Source organism: Lagopus leucura, unplaced genomic scaffold (genome assembly GCF_019238085.1).
Source record: "Lagopus leucura isolate 7727_CA_CO unplaced genomic scaffold, USGS_WTPT01 Super-Scaffold_73, whole genome shotgun sequence".
Classification (NCBI taxonomy): Eukaryota; Metazoa; Chordata; class Aves; order Galliformes; family Phasianidae; genus Lagopus; species Lagopus leucura.
This window is the reverse complement of record NW_024962252.1, coordinates 57,908,440-57,929,955: the sequence shown is the minus strand read 5'-3', so window position 1 is coordinate 57,929,955 and position 21,516 is coordinate 57,908,440. Positions and strand designations below refer to the sequence as shown.

Genomic DNA, 21,516 nt, shown 5'->3' with positions numbered 1-21,516 from the left:
TGGATGCACGGATGGTGCAGTTGACTGCTGTTGTTTGGGTTTGGGAGGCCAATTGTAGCTGTCCCATTAAAATCACTGTAGGTTTTCTTTCTCAATGAGAAAATTATGTACGTTCTTAGACTTGGACTAAAAACTGTGAGCAGAGATTGCTCTTAACTAATTGATCTTTTTACAAAAATGATTCTCTGACTTGGATCTGGGTGTGTGAGCTTGTGAAGCTAGTCACTATACAACATGACTGGGTCTGAACCTTTCCCATCAAGTGAACCCATGGCAGGAATTCCTTAATGAAAGGGCTGAAGTTCACTGCAGTACCCTTGGCAGCAAATTAAAGGCCAGTTGTCAGGACTGGGGAAAATATTGCTGTATCTGCTTCCATTTTTCTTAGGTACGTGGAAAGGAGGGAGTTCTTCCTTTTAAAGTGTCAAAATAAACAGAGTTGTTCATTGCTGGCCTGATTTCTCCAGTGTGGGATGGCCTTCACCATGTCACAGGAGAACAGTAGGAGCGTTACCTTATAACTTGCTGCTATTTGAGGTCTCTGGAGTCTGCCTCTGCTTGAGGACACAGAGCACAGGGTCGGCTAAGGTTTACTGTTTCTGCTTTACTTTCTTTTGTAATAGAAGACGAGTGGTGTTCCGTCCTTGGAGATGTTCAAGAAACATTTAGAGGTGGCAGCAAAGGAGGTGGGTTAGTAGGCATTGTGGTGGTGGGTCAGTGGTTGGGCTAGATGATCTTAGAGGTCTTTGCCAACCTTAACGATTCTACAGTTCTGTAAGCTCATAACCAGTAATGTGGACCATATCTAGCGGTGAATCAAGAAAAGAAGCAAAAATGCATTTAAATTATTTTGTTTTAATTTGGAGGAAAAAGAATCATTTGCAATTGAAGTGTTTTCCAAAGATAGGCCATTAACTGGTAAGAATATTTATAAATGTATTTATATTTAAATATATGTGTAATCTTAAACTTTGGCAACCTATCAGACTCAAAATACCGTTGTATTTTGTAGTCATTGTGCTTCAGTTGTCTTGTGTAGGGGAACTGGGGAGCATCTGCAGACATAAAGATGGTAGGAACACAGTGGTGGCTGACTGAAAACCTGAGTGTGGATCTAATGCTGCTCTTGTGAGAATGCAGTTAAGACTTGTGGAGTTCTGCTGCTGCTGCCCTGGATTGCATGGTGCCCATCTGCACCCATTCTTATGAGAGGAACGGGCTGCGTAACTTCTTTCTTAATGACTTGCCATGGGAAAGCTGCCAGCGGATCACGAGAGGACTAGAAGAGTGTTGCAGCAAATCATGATTTTTCTATAGAGCAATGAAAATAAATTAACAGAGGGTTGGGATTTTGTGTATATTACTTGTGCAATCCTGTATCACAAGATTTCACAGATAGAAGAAGTAATATTGCAGGTTATCTAATTCATCCCCAAACAGAGGATGAAGAAATTGTGCTTCTGAACAGAGATCCTTGTATGTTATTGATTATGTTGAAAATACTTTCTCCTTCAGTGTTCCAGAAGGAAACTTGAGAGAGTGCTATATGCTGTAGCTGTTGCAAATGATAAATGCTTGACTATGGAAAGGAAAAGCATTGGGTTTATCCAGTGGTCTCACTTCTGTAATTTGTGACACTAAGGAAAGAGAGTAGGACTTTTCTCTTGTACAGTTAGCCTTTATTTTCTGCCCTGGATGTGGCTGTTCTTTGACCAGACAGTTTCAGTGCACCATATACAAGCTGGTTTTGATGAGACATCTTCTGCACTTAGAATAGACTGCAGCAGCAACTAAAGCTGTCTCTAAAATAGCTGTGTTGCTGTGATAATCCAAAGGGAGGTTGCCTCATGTTTGCCTCCCTTCCTGGGAGCCAGGGCTGGAGACTCGCTTGGCAGTGTGCTTGCTCCTGGGTGGCTTTGCTGAGTTTGTAGGTTGGATATTCAGCATGTGTGTAGTCTGTGTTATGCCTGTGCCTCTATATGGCTGCTTGCTGAGGAAAAGCAGTTTTTCTGTCCTGCTTCCCTGTGCTATGAAGTAACAAGTACAAAGCCAGTTTGTATCTTCGAACAGTCTCTCATACAAATAGGTGATCTTCCCTCTTTGCTTTATGGGAAGGAGTGCTGGGGGCTTATTGCCTTGCAGTGGTGAAAGCAGTGCTATCATCACTGTGCTTGAAGAACAGATGAATCTTTGCTATGATTAATTATGGAAAAAAAGAACTTGCTTAAAATCTGTCGTGGTAATTTGGAATGGCAATATGTAATTAAACAGTAAGACATGACAGGAAAAACATTTCTAGAAGATTACTGTATACCTCTGGTGCATTTAAAGATAGGAGTTCCTGTCTAAATGGGAAGGAACTTAATTCTCATCTGACTTACATTTTTAATTGCATTTAATACATTTTGGTGAAAGACTGCTTTAAGAAACTGTAACTTATTTTTGTAGTTCTTGAGCAACTCTTCTGAGAAGGACTGCTGTTTGTCCTCGTGAAGTGATGCCTCCAGCTGCCCTGCCTTGGGACCTCCCTGCCCCGGGACAGCTTTGCCTCTGGAGACAGTTTGTTCAGCCCAACCCTATGTGGCCATTTCTCATCTGTCACTTCGGTTTCATCTGTGTGAAATGGCTGCAGGCATGCCCTTCAGATCTGTCTGGTGCATGCAGGATGGGCACAGCTGCTTTTGCATCGTGTGATCTTTCCAGGGGTGTTCATACAGAGCATGTACCGGTGAGGTGACACGGACGAGTGGTAAATTCACAGCTTCTTATTTCTAGCTGCTAAAACGGAGTTGTCAAAAATAAACCTCAAGGTTGCTTTAGGCTGGCTCCTTTCTGTCAGCTATTGCTGCCTTGTCCTGCGTGGACAGATGGGGTACTGCGATGAAGACAGTTCTAGGGTGATGCTATAGCTTTCATGAAATGGCAAATATATATATACCAGACTAGTTTCCTCTTGTCTCTTGATTGGTAGCTAAAGAAATAACATATGCCATACCATGTGCTTGAAGCACGACTTTGCCTGGGAATAGAAAGCAAGGCTCCTCAGGGAAAGAAAAAAAACCCAAACCATAAAAGCAGCCCATTGATCTGTGTGTGCTCTGCCAGGAAATGAAGAAATAACCCTGGGCAGGAGCTGATGCACGAGGCACTCGCTGCCTGTTGCACTTTGAATGCCTCTGGAGGGGTTTGAAGTCGCAGTGGGGAGAAGTGGCTGCTGCTGTGCAAGACCCCCAGTGTCAAGGATGACTCTGGGGGGAGGGGTGGACAGGAAGCAGCAGATCTGGAGACCTGCAGTATTCCTCCACTGCCTCCCCCTCAGTCCTGGAGTCTGACAAAGATGGAAGACTATCAAGAAGTCTAAAGAAAGCAATGTGCATGTGTGTAAAGAAACAGTCCAAGTTCACAACATTGGCCAGTTTAACAAAGATTTAGCCATCTCTCCACAATGGCTTGTCACTTTCTTGCCTCTCCTTGGATGTTTCTCCTGACAGAATCACCTCTGTATGATGACTGTTGTGAGCAGGAAAGAGTAAGGCAGTATTTGTATTCGTGCCTTCAGTATGTGAAGAAATGGGGGGATGGACTGGCATATGTAATTCAGTGTATGCGTGGCAGCATGTGGGGAAGGCATTGAAGTTATACTCCAAGTGAGCCAGTTTTGTTTTGGGAAAGTGCAGCTGCTCTGCTTCTAGGTAGCTGTATGGATTAGTGTGCTCAGAGCCTGCAAAACATACTGTTTTTGTGATGCAGTGACTTTTCTCTGAAGGAAAATTCCCCGTGAGAAGCCCACAGCTGTCCACACCAGTCTTGGGAGCAGAGATGTTTGTTACCCAAAGTTGGGGAGAACTGTATCTAGTTTGGATGACTAAATAACAGCCTGAGGAATGAATAATAGGGTTTAAACGTGGTGAGGTGGGAGGGAGGAGTTCCATTGTCTGACTTCTTGTTGTGTTGATGAAAGATTAAGTTTTAGTGTTCCGTAGTTTGGCAGAAGTCTGCTTTATGTCTTCCTTCCCTCTCTCATGTTTCTGGAACTAAATGAGGAAGTGAGCTGAGCTATAATTTCCAAAAGTGACAGTGTACATTCAGAAGAAAACTGGGACTTTGAAGGTAGTGACAAAAATAACAGGCTAAGTAAATAGAAGAACCCTCTAGCATCTTCAGGTTTGACAGAAGGCAACAATATGGTTTTGTTGCAAGCTGTAGTTTTGGAAGTGAAGCCAAAGTTGACTGCCTTGTAAATAGACACAGCTGCAAAGTTGGTGAAGCATCTGTTTTCAAAAAAAGAAAAGTCAGAAATTGCTGTTTATTTATTAGAATGTGACATTTGGGGCCCTTTTCTTCGAAGAGACTACCAGTACATCTCATGATCTGTTTGGAGTGAGGAAGTGAGAAGAACAAATCATTTTGATCATGGTAACTGAGCTGAGCGTGTTGCGCAGTGGCACAGGAAGGACCCCAAGCAGCACACAAACACTTGCCTTTGCCTTCTGCAGTTGCTCAGGCCTGGTGTGCTGTGATATGCCAGGAGGGGCTGGCTGCAGCAGGGAGCGTGCAGGCAGTTGTGGTTCCTCCTGCCTGGCTCATGGGGAGCCCACAGCAGGTGTAAGGCTGTCTGGGTGTGTTCAGGCTATGTCTTCCCTCTGACCATCAGCCCTGTGTGGGAATCCCAGGGATGCAGTGGGCCCTGTTTATCAGCACTGTTTAGGCTCATCTGTAGATTTCTCTTGAAATTTAAACGTACTACTCCTGTCAAAATGAAGCTTTCTCTGGTGATCTGGCTGCTTTTCAGGAGTGGGTGTTTCCCAGTGATTATGGAGAGAAGTAGTGAAGCACTGCTGTCTTCATCTGTGGGAGCTAGGGTGGCTCCCTGTTTTGGTAGAGGAGTAACTTCTGTCTCAGAAATATTGGATACACATTAGGGAAAGATGTGGCTAAATGTCAGAGATTAGGTAGATGTGTTTTCTTAGTGTTACTTCAGTGATTAACTTCAGGGAGTCAGCAGCCAGAAATTATTGGCAGCAAAGATCCCTTCTGGACTTTGACAGCTTTCCCTCTTGCCTAGTGGAAAACAGAATTAGTGTCCACCATCCAAAAACTGTTTCCTAATCCTCTGTAGAAGAATTCAGCATCTTTATGGACAGTCTCTGGCTCATGCATTTAGCTGTGGAGAAACATGCACTTAAGCCGTAAAACAGCATTATTTGATGGGTCTGTGTAATTCATTTCACAAATAACTTCAGTTAATTCTTTTGTACTCTGCTTTTATTATCTAGCATCAAATGTCGTTTTTGCTCCCTTCCCAATTTAGACCATGGCAGAGGACTGAAGGTGGAATATGCTCCTGACATATAATGTTACAGATTATTGATTGGAGAAAGTGATGTGATGTGTAAGTTCTGAACTGCTTTGCTAGATTTTTTTTTTTTAATTGTTATTGAATTACCACAGTATCCTGGATGAACAAAGAACTCTCTGTGTATTAATTACATACAGAGAAGATTTATTTGAAAATTTATGGGATCAGGCTTGGTATAGGGCAGAGCCTTTTGGTATCTATGTTACTTTAATTGTTACAATATAAAATATGATTACATTAAGAGAATAAGTAAAGTAGTATTTAAATGCCAGTAGACCAAGACCTTTCTCTTTCTAGCCTTTAACTTCTGTTATGACTTAATAATGAACAACAGCTATGATCAGCATAAATAATTTTCAGAGTTCATTGCTCTCACTCTCTTCTGTTTCCACACGTACATCTTGTTCTTGGGTGACGTTTATTGTAGAGCTTCATGGGAATGCATTTTGTTGATGTGATGCCTCTTTCTTGAGAAAAGACTTTGTGGAAGTTCAAAGTCTAGCAGACTTTTTCTGAATATTGTTTTGCTGTCTGGGTGTGTAATCCTTCTGTTTTGGATGCTTTTTCTATGTGTTCAGGAATGTTTCTGTTGGACCTGGCTGTAGTGCCCACTTCAGAGCTTCCTGGTTTATTTTTCTCAGCTCTTTTGAAATACAATTTTAGTATATTTTTAGGTAATTTAATGCACTGATCAGTAGGAACAGTGTTTATTGAATGCAATCTGAGAGTTGTTAAAAGTCACAGTACAGATGTGAAATGTTTGCTTTGACCTTTCTCCCCAAGAAAATGCTTACATGTTTTGTGATCTGTGTAGAGTAGTGTGTCTGGTGTGGCATCTGATAAATGTGATGCCCAGGTAGAGGCAGACAGGGGCACAGTTTGCTCCTGGCATGCTGAGGACAGGAGGAAAATCTCCAGACTGCTACAAGTTCCCTTTGGTTTAGGTCCACAGCACCATCGCATCCTTGGGACTGTGCTTCTTCATTCTGACTGATGCCTCAGAAGAGGCTGCATTTCAGGGAGTTCATCTGTAGCTTTTTCTTTTTTTATACAACTTGAGCTCTACTGTTTGAACACCGAGAAAATTCAAGGCAAAAGGACCCTTTAGGTGGTAACAACCCAAAAAAACCTAAGCAAATGCTGTTCTAGATTCATTGGCCATTTGAAGATTTACTGAAGCTGTGAAGCGTACCATAGGTTCAGGAAGGTCACGTTGCTTTCTTGGTAAGAGAAATCAAATGTTGAATGTAGTATCAATGTGGAAGTGAGTTCTGTACTGGACTGCACAGCCAGCAGTTTCAAAATTGAACATAGGAAAGAGAAAGGAAAAGCTCAAATGGGGTTGCTCCTCTGTCACACGTTATGCCACTTTGGGTTTGTTCCCTCAGTTCCCTCTTTTGTTTTTCTATGCAATTGAAATCTAATCGAAGTTCACTTTTGCCCTACCCTCTGAATATTAACTGAAAGTTCATTGTCAGTTAAAGGGAAAAAAAAAAGTATTAAAGGAATGGAGGTTCTTCACTTTCCATGACTTTACTGGGCTGCTTTACAGACATGTAATGGGTGCTGGGCTCTTATCCTGGTGTTCTGTGCCTTAATAAGCTCCTGCTTCCCTGATCCTTTTTCCCCACATGAAATGTTGAACAGAGATGCAGTTTTCACAACTGTGCTCCAGTTCTAGTGAGACTGCTTCAGGTGCCAGGGTACTTCATTCCACTTTTTCTTCTGCTTATGGATATTGGAAACTGATGGCAACTATCTGCAGCATTTTTCCACGTGGATGCTTTTCTCAGTACTCTCTGATTTGGAGAAAACCAAATCTGTCAAAACATCCAGGGCTGTTGAGGTGTCAGGGAGGAGTAACTACAGAGTCACTTGAGGTGTCACTGCTGTCTTACAGCAGAGCTTCTAAGTGGCAGCTTTTCAGAGCTGGACAAAATGCATTTTATGCCAAAAGGATTAGTACACTGTCTGCATCTTGTTCCATGTTTGTGTGTGTGTGGCAGGGAGAGTGTGAGGTCTTGCCACAAGGCCTCTGGACTGATTTCTCAGAATCTTTTTTTGTAGCTCTTCTGAAATGTTTTCATTTAGTCTGTAATAAAGTAAGTGGTTCTAAAGTGCAGGAAACTTGATGTTAATGAATTCCATGTGAATTGTATGTTTTTGTTTGTGTTTGCTTTAAGAGGGGAAATAACTTCCGTAGTAGGTCATGAAGGCTATTTGTTTTTCCTACTCTTTCAGAGCAAAAAATAAATAAAATCCTGACTGTTCTTGGAGGCCTTTTCCTCTACCTGTGAATTGCTGGAGGTTTCCTGTCTCTCTGTGGTAATAACCTACTCTTCTCACTAGACAGTATTAAAAACTTCAGCATGATAGTACAGTCTATAAACAACGTTTACATGCTGGCAGTACTGTGTGTATTCATCTCCATGAAGAAAATCATAGAATCATAGAATGGCTTGGGTTGGTAGAGACCTCAAAGATCATCAACTCCCAAACCTGCTGCCACAGGCAGGACCACCAGCCCCCACATTTAATACTAGACTGGGTTGCCCAAGGCCCCATCCAATCTGGCCTTGAGCACCTCTCGGGATGGGGCATCCACAACCTCTCTGGGCAGCTGTTCCAGCACCTCACTACTCTCTCTGTAAAGAACTTCCCCCTGACATCCAACCTAAATCTTCCCTCCTTCATCTTAAAACCATTTCCCCTTGTCCTGCTATTATCCACTCTTTCAAAGGGTTGAAAAATAGTCATAACCCACTTTTTTTAATGTTTTAAAAAAATAAAACAAAACTGTAAATCTCCAAATCCTTTTCTTTGAAAGATCACTTAATTTTGAGCGATGCGTTCAGTGCGGTTGAGGTGTGACAGAGCTCTTTGCATGTCTTAAGGTGCCATAATTGAGAAGAAAGAAAGAAGGATTGATCTTTAAACAAAAAGTTTTGCATCCTATAAGTGAGGAGATGGAATGGTTTGCTGCTGTCTCATGAAATGGTTGGTTTTTGGGTGATGATAGCTTCCAGATTGTCTGCAGTCAAAATAAAGTAGGAGTTCTGTTCCCTCTCAGAGAAACTAAACTATGCTAGAAACATGGAGAGAAAAGTGAGGTTCTTTGGTCTGGCCAAGCTGAGTCATATAGCAGGAAGACTTGGAGGCTGTGTGTGCTGTCTTTGTGTTGCATGCTGTAAAACAGCTTCCAGAATAGATGGGCTGAATTGTGAATATGTGTTAGACATAAGCAAACTTTTCCCACCCATTTCCTATGAGCAGTAGTAATGAAGCTGTGACACTGATGCATCTTAGGCTCAATGTTACAACTGCAAAGTACAATAGCACCTTTTTTTCTAAGTGTCTAAGCCTGCCTTTCTGTATGGATCTGTCTGAGCTGGCACAATCTGTATTTTTAAGATGTGTTCTGGAGTAGCTGGAGTTAAGATGTATTGTCCTGAATCTGATGTGATGCAGCCTGTTTTATACAGGACAGGTGTTGTGGCACATAGGAGCCAGGAGCTGGAAGGTTCACGTGAAAGGTGATGACAGCAGAGAATGGCCAGCTGAGCTGATTTCCAGCAAGGGCATTTTGTAGTTGTTTGTGGCCCTGATTTATTACCAGTTGTCTCGTCTCTCTAGATGATTGGTTATGGAATGAATAATATTTAAAAATAGATGTCCTGTCGAGTTCCAAGTACGAGAGAGATGATTTCTGAACATGATATGCAGTTAAAAATAATTACCCCAAACAAACCAAGTATCTCCAAACTTTGCTTTTTGAAAATCATAACTTCCGTTCTTCCCAGCAGTTGCTCTTTTTCTGTGTGCTCTGCTCCCCTTGTATGTATCTTCCTTAGCTCCATATTTTTCCTTTTGGCTGGAGGAGGGCTACTGTGAATGAGGCCATGACTAGTGCATGGTGTATGTGAGGAAGACTAACAGAACTGGAGAAGCATTTTTCCATACTATCCTCAATCTTATGTGAGTGAAAGATGGACACGATAGCACTGGGTTCTGCTGCTCTGATATGTGGCCTTGTGACTGTGCCCCTGCAGCTATGTCAGAGCTGTGACTGGGGACATCTTTGCTCCTGTGTTCTAGGTACCATCTCATCTGCAGTGTGGATAGAAAACAGCTCAGTGAGCCAGTCTAAAAATCTAGTGAATTAGATGCAGGAAGTCATGATACAGCTTTCACGCTTCACTCCGCTGCCTCTCTCTCTCTTCAGCTCCCTTATCCAGAAGGCATCTGCAGGGAGAAGAAAAAGGATTTAGCTGCTATCTTCGTGGGAGATAACTCCGATGAAGACTTGAGTTACTTGCTGAGATGCTGCTGTAAATGTTCATACAAAGAAAGCTTGGTGCAGAATGAGCTGAGGACAGTTATCATGTAGGCCTAGACTAAAAAACCTTTTGGGTATCTAATGAGAAATTATGGACCTGGTGCTTCAAGAGCCATGAGTAGGGAGGAGTCCTTAGCTATCTATGAAGATCCTGACTGTTTTAAAGTGTCATCCTTATAACTTTGATTGAAAAGCTATTGTTTGCTCCTGAACTTTGCTACCAGTTTATTACAGTATTGTTACAGGAATGCTGAGGGAGTTCTGTCTTGCCTGAAGCCTGTGCGGTGTCCCTGTTCATGTCGTCTTAAGGCCCCAGCTGTCAGAGATGATAGCAGACATGCAGGTGTTATTTTTTTCCAAAGTAGTCACAGGTGGGTGGGGGGAGTTTGGGGTGGTGCCCATCTTTCTTGTAATTGCCTCTTAATTAGAGCTCTTGTGTTGACTTGTCACTCTTGAAATGCCAGTCCAAATTTTCAAATGGTTTCCAACCACTGACCGTTGCCCCAAGCATCAGGTGGGAGTGTAGGGTGAGCTGTAGTCTGTTCTTGTGTTGCACTGTGAAAATGGGCCAGAAGAGGCTAGAGAACATTCAGGGTGTTCTTACTAAGTCAAGCACAAAATCCAAACATGTTCTGGGGAGAGGATTTTGTATATATTTTTGCAGTAGAGAGCTGTACTGCTTGATGACTGTGTCCAAGATTTAAAGCCGAAGAGGATTTAAGAAGTTTGCACGTGTGCTGAAGCTTACATTGAGACCTCTGTACTAAAATTCGATGCTGAAAGTTGCTCATCTGACCTGAAGGGTGGACTTGTAGCAACCTATGATATTTTTTCCCAGGAGAAAGGCATTGCGAGGTCATAAATCAAGAAGTAGAGAAAAGGAACATTGGTCTCCCCTCCCCCCACAAAAATAAAACAACCCAAACAAATCCTTGTGTTGCTGGCATTAGCAACCATCTGGCCACTGCAGTGGTTGGTGGCTGCAAAAGAACTCAGCATTACTGTGATATCAGCCCTTGTATGGTGGAATGACTAGCCTACACACAGGAACAGTTCTGATAACATTTTTGAACAGAAACCCAATGTAGGAGGAAAAAAAAATAATGGATGTTGTAGTCGCCCCAGATAAGATAAAAATTCTGAAGCTTATACTAGTGTCACAGTGCAAATAACCGGAAAGTCTAGAAAGGGGAGGACCTTGGGTTTGTACACAGAGGGGCATTATTTCACTACATATCTATAGATCCGTTTGACAAAAAATAGTCCATGACTGACCTGAAGAAACATGGGGAATACGTTTTAGAGAACTGTGGGTTTGGATGATGCTGGCCAGTGAGTGTTGAGCTCTGGTGCTGCATGTTGTGGAGCTTGTTAGGTTGAGGATGGGAGTTGTAGCACTGATCTGGCAGGTGCGCTCCTAGTTAGATCTGTATGATGTGGTCAGTCGCTTGAACAACATGACATGCTACAGTTAGTGCAGTTGAGGTCTGATTTTTGGTGACTTGCTTGGTGAGGTTGCTGTTTGGGGCTTCTGAATTCCCCCAGGAATCGCATGTTAGGGTGCGTTGCATGTCAGTGCAGCTAAGAAGGTCCCAGCCTCACAGAGGAATGTGCGAGTGGAACGTCTGCTCCAGGGCACGCTCCCATTGCAGCAGCTTCTGGTTTTTGCTTCTACTTCAGTGCTTCTCTTGAAACTGTTTTTTTTTTTCTTGTTCGTTTGATGCTATACCCGAAGCGAGGGGTTATTGGGTTAGATTGGGGCCAACTCTAGCATATAATCCTTATTTCTAAGGCAGAATGCATTTTCTTCAGGAGAAAATGTGATCGAAGAGTTGCATATAATACCTAGCAGATCCTGATGTTTCTAGCTTTATAAAAATATAGTTCAGTGGGCTTTTTTTTTATGTGGTTTTTTTTTTTTTCCAGGATGAAGTGTCACATGGGATGTGGTGGTTGGTTTGTCTATGGGCTGGATATAATGCCTTTGGAACTGAGAAAGCTAGAATGAGAGTAATGGAAGGTCCTAGAAACCTTGATCTATTTTACACATCAGATTTGCTATTGTCCTTCACCTCCTTCCGATATGAACTTCAAGAAATTCTGTGCCTTCTTAGATTCATCCTTAAAGGATTCAAGTTTAGGTGATTAAATTTAATTTCACGATGAAGCCTGTGCTTGACTGTGAAGGCTTTTCTGAGCTAATACAAATGTGTTGAACAGTCCCTTGGAGGAGATAGGAGCCATTGCAAATCGTACCACTGGAGCTGGCTAGGAAGAAGCATGAGTAATTCACACTGCATGATCTGTTTTTGTAGAAGTTTTGGTTTTAGCGTGATTTGGGAATTAAAAATGAAATAATAGAATTTACTGCCAGCTTTTACCTGGGAAGTCTTGGTGCATCCTTTTCCCTGTAGCGCTGCCCCTACTGCTGTCAGGGAAGGGGCGTAATCAGGCGGTGGTGATGAAGTGTATGTAGTACCCAGGTAATGACTAACTGCTGAGAAATGCTTTGCTGATATATTTGTTTTCCACTCTGCGTCTTGCCACCTTTTGTTACACGATCTTATTTTGGCCTTGTCTCTGGTTTTAATTTGTAGTTATGCGCCCACATAATAAAAATTCTTGAAATTGGAAGTCTATTTAGTCTCCCTGGGGAAAGAAAAAAGTTATGAAAGATATGAATTTCTGCAATGGAATACATGGCTGAAAGATGCTAACATACTGTAGTAGTCGTCTGAATTAACTTACATGGCCTGGAATGGGGCAACCTGCTGGTGAAAGTGTTCTGCATAATTTGTGTGGGAAGGAGGAGGGAAATTGTGCAATGTTATGTCATTGTTTTGTGTAACTTATCTTTTTTCTTGTTTTGGGTTCTTATGTCTACTGAACTGCTGATTTTTTTTTTTTTCTACCTTTGTGTAAAAATGCACACAATCGTTTTTTTTTCCTTTTTGGGGTTGGAAGACAGAGGGCAGAAAAAGAAGTTTTGTTCTTTACAAGATATTATTTCTGCATGGTATTCCCACTTGCATTGAGGCTCCTTTCATGTTGTTCCAGCACTCTGAAAGGATCTTAACTTGCTATCCTATTTGGAGCCTCTTGTGCTGCCAGAAAAATGTGAAGAGGCTGCAGGCATCTGGGGCTCAGCTCTCATCTACAGCACAATGAAGAGAAGCAAAGAATGAAGTCTTGGCTGCCCAGAATTTAGCAGAGCCAAAAGGTTATCAGCTGACAGAGTACACCTTGTGTACTAATTGTGATTATCGAAACTTACATTACGGAAAGTCTTTAAAAAGCAATTGAATGAATTATATTTGATCTTGGTGAGAATCTATGGCTGTTGTGATGGATTTTAATCTGCATCTGTTCTCTGGGATGCAATGTTGCAAGTGAAGAAATAATGTGTGTGAATTGTGTGGGACTCTCCTCTGCTTTGTATCTATGTATTACTGCATACTTAGAGAACATATCCTCTTTTTTTTCTTTTAAAATTCCTTTTCCATCGTCTTTTCGTCATCGTCCATCATCGTCATCGGATGAATAAATTGAACTCTGCTGCAGTTTGGAATCTGCAAGGTATCATGAAAGATGAAAATACCAGACCTCAAAGTCTGTCAAATTGTGCAATCTGATTTCAGTGAGAATATACCATTTTCTCCTGCTACGTAAGGTTGGATATAGCTTAAAAGTGTTATAAAACCTACTTGTCTGACTGTTTTCCTACACAATTATTCAATTAGTGCACAAAGCAAGAACAAAGAATTTTTGGTTAAATTACTATTTCAAATAATGCAGCCTTAAGCAAGGGGAACAAGAAATGTTTTTACTGCATGAAAAATCCGTACAAAAACCTTCAGACTCTTTTTCTAACCCTCCTTTGCAGAATTTAGAGAGACGAGAATAGGGCTGAGAAGCCTGGGTGGGTCAGCCAGATCACATCTTTGAAAGTCATCCAGCTCATAACAAATAATCATCTACTGTTTATTTAAATAAATATGTAACCTTCTGCTATGAAATCCCAGTGTGTGTTTAAAAAAAAAAAAAGTGTCATTTTTTTCTAAGTAAGAGGAAGCAACTTTAATTGCATCTCTATAATAAAAGGTTGTGCATTAAATCGAGGTGTGTGGTTTTTCTCTGCTGAAAATTAAACCAAAGCTGATTCGGTGATTGTAATTTCCTTTTCATAATAAGCAGAACTAGTTAAGCAAGTCCTTTCAGCTTTAAGTAGCTTCTTAAAGTCCTCTTTCAAATTTCCTTCTGTAAAATAAACAACTAAATTCAATATGAATAACCACGTATTTAATTTTGGAAAAGATAATTTACTTTAAATTCTTGAGTAAGAAAGAATATATATATATATATATATATATATATATATATATATATATATATATGCAAGAGTGACTAATTTTTAAAATGGCAGCTTTGAGGAAGATATATATATATAAAATGTACAGCTAGGTGAAATAATAGTAAAAAATACCTTCTTGGCCCTGAGTTCTTTTGCTTTTTTTTTTTTCTTCCTAAAATGACATTTGGCTCTTCACCATGGATGAAAAATGTGGAGAAAAAAAAAAAAAAAAAAAAAAAAATGACATCTGATCTTACATTTTTCCTTTATGCTTAAGCCAGAGTCCCAGACTCTGTGTTAGTATAAAACAAGCCTGTCTGTTCCCAAACTTATTTTAGCTTTGCTCTGCTGCCTGTGTAGTTCTTGACCTGGTGATCAGCTGTGGAGGATGCAGATGGCTATCTTTAGCCTCTTTGAGCTTCCACATTTAGCTGTGATGTGATCCTCTAAGCTCTCACGATAGTCTTTTGGTAGTTTTGTTAGTACTTAAGGGATGCTTGGTAGACAGAGTGGTCGACTTTTCTTCTATCGCGCTGCAAATATGTGGAATTTCATTCTGACAGGAATTGTTCAGGTCTGCTTTTGATTCATTGTTGGGTAGAAGTCTGGAAGCAGTAGCTTACCCTGTTCCAAATGGAGTTTTTATATACGCTCTATCTGCAAGGAAAATTGGATGTTCCTGCTTTACTCAAGATAGCTATATAACTTGGCTTGAGAGTACCCTGGGCTGGCCAATGTGCTTTTTATTGGTTGTTTCCCCACCCCGTTTCAGTGGAACTTTGCTGAATTCTCAGAAAAGTTCTTACAACCTGACTGTGCGTTTCCATCCCAGGGAGGAGCAGTACTGCAGTGAGCAAAGTGTGGATGTGGCCCTGTAGCTGTATAACCACACGTACTGCCTTAGAGAGGTTACTCATGAATATATTTGAATATTTATATGGTGGATTACACCATGGTGTCACAGAGCTTTGGCAGGAGATTTTTGCAGTATCTTGCAAGCTGCTCTATGCAAAGTTTGCGGTTTCCTTGCAAAAGCTTATATTCAAAAATAAAATAAAAAAAAAAAGGCACATACAAAATTAGCTGAATAAGGATGTCTAAAGTTGAATCTGGCAATGTTTGATTTTGTAAATGCATCTTGTGTTATGGATTGTCATTTATTCTGTCAGATCTGCAGTTTCTGAACTGCTTACGCAGGGGAAAAGCTTCGTACCTTCTCCAGTGGATATCTACGTTTCACTGAAATTCAAATAGTCATATTGTAGACTCTCTTTAAGATAAAAAAGCATTCATTAAAAGTTTCTATAAATTGCCACTTGGTTGCAACAGTGATATATCTCCTGTGGTTTGTTCTGTGTTGTCTGTGATATTAATGTGCTGGAGAAGGAAGGATTCTCTCTTTCCAATTCAAGTGAAATTCTTCATTTTGTGGAGACATTTGAGGAGTGCTTGCTTCCTTTTCTTAATTTTTTCAAGCTGACTTTCTTCTTCAAATGGCCTTGTTCTCCTGTGGCATCCTGCCCAGACTGAGGGGAGCCTGCGGAACGGGTGAGGGGAAACTCACATCTAAGAATGAAGCTTGGCAAATCTAGAAAAGCGATGGAGATACAACAGTCAGGAGAAAAAGTGAACATGGACTCCTTGGCATGCAGTTGAAGGAGAAGTTATCCATGCAGGTCTTCTCAGGTGGGAAGGCTGGGCTAAGGACAGCCAACTATTGGCACTTAAAATTCAGAACAGAAGGAAGGATGTTGTACCCACTGCCAGTCTTTTCTTCATTAACCAGGCCTATGCAAATGAAACCTGGTCTGTTTAAAATTTAACCCCAAGTGAGGACTTCTCTGTGAGCCTTCTGGTTTGGAAGGATCAGTGTTGATGCATAAAAATGGGGAGTAAGTGAACGTGCTTGAAAAGCTTCTGAAAACTCTTCCAGCTTAAGAGAACAGAAAACTGGAAAAAAGAAACGCGTTTTCTACATCTGTTATATCAAGTTTATATGCAGTTGTGTCCAGCAGGTACTGGATCGGCAATGCAGCTGCCTGATATGGACTGTGTGCTTGTCTGTTTAAAACACTTATTAATGAGTTTGGATCCACTTACTCATTTTAGGAACCCTCTCATTTTCCAAATGGTTAAACCTGATCTAGACACTGAATTTTAATATGGATAGGTTTGTGTGTCCTTCTTTCATCCTACTCTGTCCCTTTTTTCCCTTTGTAATTTATCAACAGAAATAACTCTGAGAAGATGGCACTGAAACAACTGGGACTGTCTGTGTGTAGTTTTCCTGAATTTGGTTCCTTATTGGTGGAACTTCTTAGACCAGTAAATTGCTTTTAAAACCTTTTAATTTAAGTTGGATGTGATCTGTCAGTATAGTTGGCTGCTGGCAATTGTTTGCTTCTTTGTAATCTGACTGCAGGTCTTTGGTTCCTTAAAGTGAACGAACCAGAGTGATCCCACTTTATAGGATAAAACTTTTCTTGACTGTCTTCTTCAACCTGTGCAGCTCTTAGTGTCAGAACCTTCTTGTCAAGATGATCTTTTTATGCTGGAAAGGAAGACTGTACTTCAGAATGCATATGCAGCTGAAATTTGAAGTGCTGAAGACCTCTTTATGTTATCATTGTTGTTTTGGAACACTATCACAACACTTACTGATTTTCAAGGTACTGGTTTCCTTGCAAACGAGGCGTGCTTATTCTGCTGAATAGTGGTGTTGTTTTCTTCCCTCTAGCAATCAAAAAGAAAAGCCATAAAATGAATCTCCTCTGTGCCTCTTTTCAGTGCTTTCAGTAGTCATAGAGCTTGACAGATGCATATGATGTTTAGGTTATTTGTAACTTAGATCTGCATCTTTGTCCAGGGAAACATCAATGACGTCCAGGAAGATCAGCCTTTACCTTTTACACTGCAGCCTAGTTTTAGTTAAGAAAACAAATCATAAAAGAAAGCAAACAAAAAAGCTTGCCACGACTTCCTGCTCCTTTCTCTTTTATCACTGCAAATGTGGACTAGACCTTCCATGATGGAAAGAAGACAGGTTTTAAAGACTGTGAGAATGTAATCTTATAGTTACTTTTATTTTCATATAAGCAGTAATTGGATGTAGAAATGTTTCCAGGATAGGGATTTTGAGAGAAGGGCAAGAAGATTGCTGCCTAGCAGAACTGGCCCAAATCACAGTGTATTAGATGTGTCAGTCCAGGATAGGCAAGATAATTGGCTTTGTCGTAGAGATAGGAGAATGGAAATGGGAGAGCTTCAGGGTAGAAAAGATCGTTTCTGAAAAAAAAACCAAAACAAAACAGCATGGGTTTTAGCCCTGAAAGGAGTGACGTGTTTAGAAAGCTCTTGTTCCTCCCCTTCCCCTGCACCAAAACTAATGGTAAAATAACAAAAAATATATTTACACGTATTTGGTCTGGAGGTTTCTTTGTAATGTATTTAAAAAAACCCAATCCAATCACAGAGTCAGATACTGTTTTCAAGTAACGGAGCCTGAAGCAGTGGCATTTTTAGATCATCACTGCAGCGTGTTTAAAGGTGAGGGAGCTGTATGTATGGGCTTTGTATGCACATGTACATACACATATACATTCATGTGTCCCTTCTAAGAATTCTGTTTGGAAGTAGTGAAATTCCTGAGAAATTGCATTCCTTTCAAGTTGAGAGTAATCATACAGCAGTGCGTGAATCTGAGATTTTGGTCAAAAGCCTGTAACTGGGTGTTTCCAGTTCTCTGTTTGGGCAGATCTGTTGTTGATGCTTTGTCTGTCACACAGTGGATATGAGTTCTTGTGACCTGTCCAAGGGGATGGATTTACCTCTTTGCTTCGTTCAGACTGTGTAGCAGGCTTCTGGGCTGTGGGGATGGAGGGAGTGGGACTGATGGAATCTGTGAACGATAGCAGTTAATATAAACTTGGTGACTGAAATGTAAAATTAAAAAGTAGTGTACGCAGTCCTGAAGTCCTTTTGTTTTTTTGGTGGACCTACTTTTGAGTGTTAGTTTCTGTATATTGCTGTCTCCTTCCTTTTCAGCACACTTTCTTACTTGCAAGTGTGTAAATGGTGACTGCTCAACCAAATGAGCAAGGATGAGGGGTGGTTTCATGGACTGTGGCTGGAAAATCCTAGCTTTACTTTTAGCAAGAGGTCTCTTGCTGCTGGGATGATGTGCCATGCTGTGGTGGCTGTGCCAGGCTTGTGCCTCTAAGGTTGTATTTGTAGAAGTTGAAAACTGGTTCAGCGTTTAAGCATCATGGATTTAGCTTCCAATTGCTTCTTGTTTGTACAATGTTGCAAGTTACCACCTCTCTTGTGCACCCGGCTTTTTGAACAAGGGAATTGTTTTATGATTTTTTTTTTCTTCCATTTCCTGCACGCGTTTTTCGTAAATCCTAAACAAAGGTCTCACGATAACTTGCTAATCCAAACAAGAGGCATACAGTTGCTGTAGTCTGCCTGGCTTATGCTTTTGCAATAGATTATATATATAAACATGGGATTTATATGTGTGCTGATGCTCCCATCCCCTCCTCCCTTGTCTATCACTTGCTGCCTTTTGCACTGCTCAGTGCCAGAAGGGAAGGAGAACTGACTGCATAGCTGAGCTCAGTAAAGCAGTGCTTTATTGGCAGGCACTGGGAGTCTAGTGACAGTGCACTGGAAGATCTTTTGGTGAAGCTGGTCTCTGCAGTGCAGGCTTTGTTGCCTGTGCTACGTAAAAAGGTTTTGGGTTATGACAAAACCATTTTGGAGAGCATCTCAAGCTGACTGCTTGGAATACTTCTGTTGCATTTGTGTGAAGTTCTTGTGGATGAGATCATTACTTTCTACTTAGGATGTTCACAAAGCTTTTCTAACATTTTTCCAATATGTAGGTCTTTTTTGGCTAATAAAGCACTCTTTGGCATGGACTTAAAATGTGTCAGTTTTTTTATAGATAGCAATTAATCCCTGTTGCAGCTGAGGTGCACAGGAGCAGCGTTGGACTTACTGTGACTATGTGCTACTGCCAGTGTGATGCAATGGGAGCTCCCAGGGCAGTGCAAGTTGAAGCAAATGAAATGGATACCTCCTTATTCTTATAGCAGTTTTAGTTGTGCAGTTTTATTACAGTCTTTTTTTTTTTTTCTTTATCTTCAGAAAAAAAGCTTGACTGGAGCTGTGAAGCTCCCTATTTTCCCCATGTAATTTTTATTAGTAGTGGACTGTGTTGAAAGTGCTCACTGTCTGCTTGATTTCTACCTCCCAAGCCCTGCAAGCTTTGAGATTGCTGCAGCTTAAGCCTTTTTGCTCCCTATCAGAAACAGCCTAAATGTGACCATGACTTGTACCTCCCAAATCTTGGCTATTCTGTGACAGAAAGTGGGATTCAGATGAAGGAAAAATGTCTGAATAAACCTTGTTTTCTGCTCACAGGGTCTGTTCTGTGTCCCATCCTTGGGCTCCTTGGGGTGTGTGGGCCATAGGATTGGCTATGACTCAGAAGTGGCATTTTGGGACTCCCCTTCTGATGTCACTGCTGCTCTGGCAGGACTTCCAAGCATGCTTCCTTGTTGGAGCAGTGGTTTTTATCTTGTGCAGCCTTTTTGGAAGCAGGCTGCTGTTGAGGTTGGTTTGCTGAAGCAGTGGAACAAATGTCAAGCCAACTTACATCAGTAGTGCCCTGGGTGGTTTTGGCTGGAACTAGTTGTTGAGGGTGTGGGAAACTGGATGGCCATCATAGCAACTGAGAGGAGCCCTGGACGTTTCCATGTTAATGATGCTGGAATGGGAGGAACAACCTTGTTAGTGTAATAGGTCCTGATGGTCACATGGGAGTGGGAAGAGTCAATTAACTCTCTTGTGATTTGTTTTGTGAGCTGATTTTTTTTTTTTTTTTAAATACTAGAGAGGTGGTTTATCTTATTTTTTTATTTTTTGCAGGAGTAACTGAGTATATGGAGAAAAGTGGTGAGAAGGATGATGGTAGATGGGGATTGTTAGTTGTATAGAAAGAATTTAATCAAAACATTTCTTAAGCTGTGGAGTAATGCATCTCTGTGTGACTCTGGTCATTTGACTGCATCTAAACCAGAGCTGCTTTTCAGTGACCTTTGACCTCGTGTACACTCAGTAGTACAAGTTTTACTAATGGTAGTCAGTACTGAGGTGCTTCTCAATTAAAAAAAAAACAACAAAAAAAAACAACAAAAAAAAAACAAACCGATTTAATGGAGTTCTATTTCTAATTTACCACAAGCTTAGCCTAACTTCTACTAAATTACTGTGCTTGTCTTGCAAACTAAGCTCTTAAAGTCTTTATTATGGAGATGTGTGTCCTTCCATGTTTAGGAGTGCTGTATGCCAAAGGAGGATTGGTTTGTTTGTTTTCCTGCCTCCTCCTGTGGCTGATCTGAAGTACTTCTGTGATAGGAAGTGACGCTGAGTCAAACTTCTAAAACAAGGAGTGGAGTATGTCAGAGCTAACAGTGATTTTAGAATGCAACCCCGAGGAAGCACCTACAAGCAACAAGAAGTTTAGTTTTGTGATAGTGATATAAAGGAAAAAAAAAAAAAAGCAGCAGTGATATTTTACAGAGCATCATTTGTATAACTGTCTTAAATGATACACAAGCAGTATAACAGTTTATATGAAGGTATATGGGAATAGTACAGTTACAAATTATGTTATGTAATGAACACTGATGTCAGATTGAATTTAGGTATGATACAGAAATACTCAAATGTTGGGTGATCTGAAGGCAGAATAACAGAAATGGAAGGGTTGCACACTTGTATGCCAGCTGCAACTCACTTGCATAAATACAGCTTGCTTTGGTGTTCTGCTTTTTCTCTGATATAGGAGGAGAGAAAGGAAAAGACTGCTGAAAGTACATGTTTGAACAGCCTCAATGCAACTTGCCTCACTAATAGCTTTGTTGGTTCAACGTGGCAGTTGCCCATGTGTTGACAGTCTTTCAGAAAAAGGAGAACTGCTTTGTGGCAGCAGCCATTGCCCCTCAAGAGTAAATTATTGTAGTAATGAAATATCCTCCTGAAAACACGTACTCAGTGATTGCTTGAAGCAGCAAGAGCAATTAAGATGGAAGGAATGACTAGACAAAGTAAGGAATAAATTGGCCATGGTGTGCCACTCAGAGTGCTTTTTGTCGTGCTATGGAGATTGTGGTGCTGGGAATTCCCATCAGCTGAGTGGAATGAGGATCCCCAGCACAAGAGGTCGTGTGTGGTATTTCAGAACTGTAATTGCATCCACTTTGGTGTAAGACCTTTCATCAGTTACTTATGTGTTGCATACTCATGAACTCATAATTGTAAGTATAAATATACTTGCTAAATACATACTGTAAAGTACATTAAAGCTTTGTGTATAATTTCCTTTTTTTTTTCTTTCCTGAATTTAATGGCTTCATTCCTTTACTTCTACAGAAACATTTTAATGTAAAATTTTATTTTGCT

At 40.9% G+C, this 21,516-nt stretch overlaps 1 protein-coding gene across 1 annotated transcript in view; it reads left to right on the top strand.

The window, feature by feature from the left end:
* The window catches only part of UTRN (utrophin), a 348,379-nt gene that overhangs the window by 1,430 nt on the left and 325,433 nt on the right, over positions 1 to 21,516 (top strand). The gene's annotated exons all lie outside the window — the stretch shown is intronic.